This window comes from Bombina bombina, chromosome 3 (assembly GCF_027579735.1).
Source record: "Bombina bombina isolate aBomBom1 chromosome 3, aBomBom1.pri, whole genome shotgun sequence".
Classification (NCBI taxonomy): Eukaryota; Metazoa; Chordata; class Amphibia; order Anura; family Bombinatoridae; genus Bombina; species Bombina bombina.
The window spans coordinates 433755580-433760936 of record NC_069501.1 but is presented as its reverse complement, the minus strand read 5'-3'; positions in this window follow the sequence as shown (position 1 = coordinate 433760936).

Genomic DNA, 5357 nt, shown 5'->3' with positions numbered 1-5357 from the left:
AGAGCAAAAGATAGGGGGAGAGAGAGAGATCAAAAGAGAGGGGAGAGAGTGCAAAAGAGAGGGGGAGAGAGAGAGCAAAAGAGAGAGAAGGGAGAGAGAGAGAGAGAGAGAGAGCAGAAGAGAGGGGGGAGAGAGAGAGCAAAAGAGAGGGGGGAGAGAGAGAGCAAAAGAGAGGGGGGATAGAGAGAGAGCAAGGGGTGGAACCGCTTTAGGACTAGTATTAATATAAATGTGTTGGTTATGCAAAACTGGGTAATGGGTACTAAACAGATTATCTATCTTTTTAAACAGAAACTATTTTGGAGTAGGCTGTCTCTTTAGCAGAAGCTTCAGTAATGGAAATGCTGATCTTCCCAAGGATAGAACACATGATTCCTCAGGGACAATCTTGTAAAGAGAAATAACTGACTTGTGGCAATTGGAAAGTACTCCAAAGGTATAAGAAATTAAAAGGGCTTTATGTGTTCCAACTTTTAACATCAATGTTAGGCATTTTCCACAAGCAGCCTTTGGATTAAACACAGGATTGTACCTTGAGAAATAGTTTGTTCCATCCTTGGGATGATCAGCGTCACTATTGCAATAATTTAGAGCTCCCAGTAGCGCATTAGGTGCAGTGGCGCTGACTTTAACAATGTATTTAAACCCATGGCAGGGTAAACATATAGTTATATGCAAGAAATAGTGCAATCATAAAATACTCTAACACGTTAGCATTATATTTCCTTTTATCATTTGTATGTCTCTGCAATGTACTATTAGAGAGTAAAATAAAACCAATACAAACCATACTGTTAATATGAGTGATGGGGATATCATACAAAAGATTATTTGGCATATTAGAAAACACAGATGAGTTTCTGGCAGTGGGATTGTTGTTTCTCCCTCTAGCAATGCATCTTACTGTATTATTTCTGCAAAGTAAAAATAAAATCTTACTTTGCTATTATATGTATACGAGGAAAGGAAAATATTCCCACAAGTTACTAGATGTAACTGAAAAAAACTCACTAGACTTTCCCTTAGCAAAAAGAGAGAGGGTCATCATTTTTCTCTTTACTAAAAACAGAACCCCCCCCCAGTCTAACCAATCAATATGTTACAAGGACATGCATTAGTTTACATAATAAAAAAACATTTTTAAATACTTGCCTGTCTTTTCAGAAAGTGCAAACAGAATTATTTCCCATAGTGGGTTTGGAGTATCAGAATAGATACATTACCCTTTATCCAAACTGCTTGGGAACAGGAAAGGTTTGGATTTAGGAATAGATATACCACAGGAAATAAAAATAGAAAGTCAAAATGGTCTCCAATAATTTCTATGTTCCAAAGTCTACCAAATATTTAATATATAAATCCAATATAATTCTGATCTCCAGAATCATAAAAACACAAAATACAATAAAAACACAAAATACATATAGCGAAGCTTAAAATACAATGCAGTAAATGATTTAAAATACAACAAATAACAGATTGATTCTAATCCGGTCGGTTAAACTGGATAACCAATATCTAATGTCCCAGATTACGTGAGTTCTCTTAAAAACCTTCTAGTAAGTACATAGTTTTGTTTATCAAATACACGTGAAAATAAACCTAGTGTCCAATAAATGATATAATAATAGCTCAATGGTTCTTATCAAAATGATAAGATCACTAATAAAGTGATACGAGACCCACTAATAGGTCAACAGTGCATATAAATTTTGCAACATTTAAATCGTGTGAAAAATCAAAGGAAAAAAAGGGATACAATGTGTTGGGTTCCTTAAACTGTCAAATAAACCATATTGTGGATTTGTAAAATATGACACACAATAAAAATAAGTAGTGAGTGTTGTTTTACAAAAAATAATAATATTAATATCAAATATAAGATAAAGTAATGAGAAAAATAATATATATAATACCAAATTTAATTGTGAAATTAAATGTGAGATCCTACCAATGGGATTTTAAAACTAAACTGGTACCAGCTATTACCTCAATTCTCCTGATTGAATCTGGGTGATGGACTCAATAGTCTGTTATTGCATTATTATCTTAAAAACAGTAAACAATACCACAACAATACCACAAGGTATTGTTTACTGTTTTTAAGATAATAATGCAATAACGGACTATTGAGTCCATCACCCAGATTCAATCAGGAGAATTGAGGTAATAGCTGGTACCAGTTTAGTTTTAAAATCCCATTGGTAGGATCTCACATTTAATTTCACAATTAAATTTGGTATTATATATATTATTTTTCTCATTACTTTATCTTATATTTGATATTAATATTATTATTTTTTGTAAAACAACACTCACTACTTATTTTTATTGTGTGTCATATTTTACAAATCCACAATATGGTTTATTTGACAGTTTAAGGAACCCAACACATTGTATCCCTTTTTTTCCTTTGATTTTTTACACGATTTAAATGTTGCAAAATTTATATGCACTGTTGACCTATTAGTGGGTCTCGTATCACTTTATTAGTGATCTTATCATTTTGATAAGAACCATTGAGCTATTATTATATCATTTATTGGACACTAGGTTTATTTTCACGTGTATTTGATAAACAAAACTATGTACTTACTAGAAGGTTTTTAAGAGGACTCACATAATCTGGGACATTAGATATTGGTTATCCAGTTTAACCGACCGGATTAGAATCAATCTGTTATTTGTTGTATTTTAAATCATTTACTGCATTGTATTTTAAGCTTCGCTATATGTATTTTGTGTTTTTATTGTATTTTGTGTTTTTATGATTCTGGAGATCAGAATTATATTGGATTTATATATTAAATATTTGGTAGACTTTGGAACATAGAAATTATTGGAGACCATTTTGACTTTCTATTTTTATTTCCTGTGGTATATCTAAGCCATTGGCGCTCCTATATATCCTGATCCATTGTTCCGTTTCTAGACCTATTAGGGGGTCTTCTTTATAGTGAGCAGATATCAGTCCTGGGCGCTGGTTACTTTTCCTTTCCTTGGATTTAGGAATAGTTTGGATTGCAGAATATTTGTATATTTGCATATGCAAAATGGGATAAGCTTAGAAGGGGGATGGGACCAAGTTAATATCCTATGTCCTTTATGCAATATTTACATATCATAATATACAGCTTATATATGTGAACTAAAGGTAGTTTTATATAATTTTTAATACTTTTGAATGTAAAGTCCCAGAAAGATAGTACAGTACTGTAATCAAAAAGGTAATGGTAATTGTTTTAACTCCTTGACCCAATATGATGTATATATATGTCATGCAGTACAAAGTCCATTGTCGCATAACGTGTATATTAACATTACAGTTTCATTACAATATGGTACTCCAATCTGAACTCATATTACAATATGAGTTCAGATTGCCATATCATTAAAGAAAGTCACACGGTCTATGTCACTGTCTGTAACGATCTCCTTCAGTACCGGTGGGCAGTACAGAGGGGGAGGAGGGAGGGATAAGGAGAGACTGGGAGGGGCCTAGTGCTACAGAAAATAAAGTTTGGAAGGGAGAGGGAGGTAAAGGAGGCTACACTACAGAAAAATGGTGAATCAGTGTGGGGAGGCCCTACTTTGATAATCTCATGGAGGGGGGAAGTGGTGGACACTACATAAAAAATGAAAAAATAATAAATACATTTTTTTAAAAAAAGATTATACCTAAACTGGGTACTGGCAGACATCTGCCAGTACCTAAGATGGCAGACACCATTAGAAGGGTAGAGGTTTAGAGAGACTTTTTGAAAGGATTAGGGAGGTGGGGTGGTAAGGGGGTTCCTACATGGCAGAAAATAAATATAGAAAATTAATCTATTAAAAAAATAAAAAAAGCCCCAAAACGTTATACTGGCAGACTGCCAGTACCTAAGATGGTGGTGAGGAGTATGGGTAGTGGGGGGAAAGAGCTGTTCGGGAGGTCTCAAGGAGGAGGAAGGTGTCAGGTGGAAGGTTAATCCTTACACTAGAATACTATAACCCTTGCCAGCTGACTAATTAACCCCTTCACTGCCAGGAATTTCAGAAGTATGTTGCACAGCTGCAATTAGTGACCTTCTAATTACCAAAAAGCAATGGCAAAGCCATGCATATCTGCTATTTCTGAACAAAGGAGACCCCAGAGAAGCTTTTACATTTATTTGTGATATAACTGCACAAGCGGTATGTAAAAAATTTCAGTGAGAAACTCAAAGTTTGTGAAAAAGTTAATGATGTATTTTATATAATTGAAACAGTGGCATGAAATATGCCAAAATGGGCCTGGATCAATACCTTGGGTGAAATATTTAAAAAATGTTTTAATAGGTAAATTTAAAAAAGGCTCCATTTCTGTTTAAATTAAGTTATAGCAAAAATGCTTAAAAGTCGCTTGTATTTTGGGCAAGTTTTTCTCAGAAATTCCTTGTAACAAAGTTGTTAAATAAATATAGAATAGTATTTGCACAAGAACCAAAACAAAGACACAGGTAGAGAAGATTGCGACATAGTGCTAGATTAGTGGTGCACTTACTGTTGTGCGTGATCGAAAAGGGGTTTATCACAGCTCTTTGTGTGCGTCAGAAGTAGCGAGTGTATTGCAAGTTGAAAGTAAACGTGTTTGCTCAAGCACAATTAAAATGAACGCATTGGGATAATACAACTTCAGAGCTCTGGTTAACTCTTACACTTGGTAAAAAAGTTGCACAAAAACATCAAAAATACATTTAAAATATATATTTACACTCAGTGCATTTACACTCTTCTAATAAAAAATATTTTTTTACACATTGCAATAAAAAGATATAACCACTCAAAGATATGAGGGCTCAGATGTTGAAAATAAAGTACTGCAAAGGGCTTTAACGTAGAGATACATACATATACATGTCTAAATATGTAATTGTATATCTTTATCTCTATATCAATATACATGTATATATACACACATAAATAAATACATATGCGCATTGGAGCCCTTTGCAGTCAAGTAGATGAAAACATGAAAAATCATATTTATGCAATATTCATATTTAATAAAAGTTTTAAATATGTGTTTAATGTAAATATTTCCCATTCCAATATTAATGTTAAATATTATGAAAAAGTCTGGATTTCTGAATAATTCTAAAATTTGGAATTTGTACCAGTACCCCTATATTATTATGTTAAACTATAAACAGCCCAGGTATAATGAAATGTCTAATTTTTAATTCTATAGTATAACTTTGTACTTTCTAAATTCTACCTATCCTAATTTTAGCTTAAATAATCAAAGCATGTCTGTTAATTATACTATTACAGTCATTGGCTGTATCATGAAACATATAACAACATCAAAATTAATGCATTACTTCCTAACATCC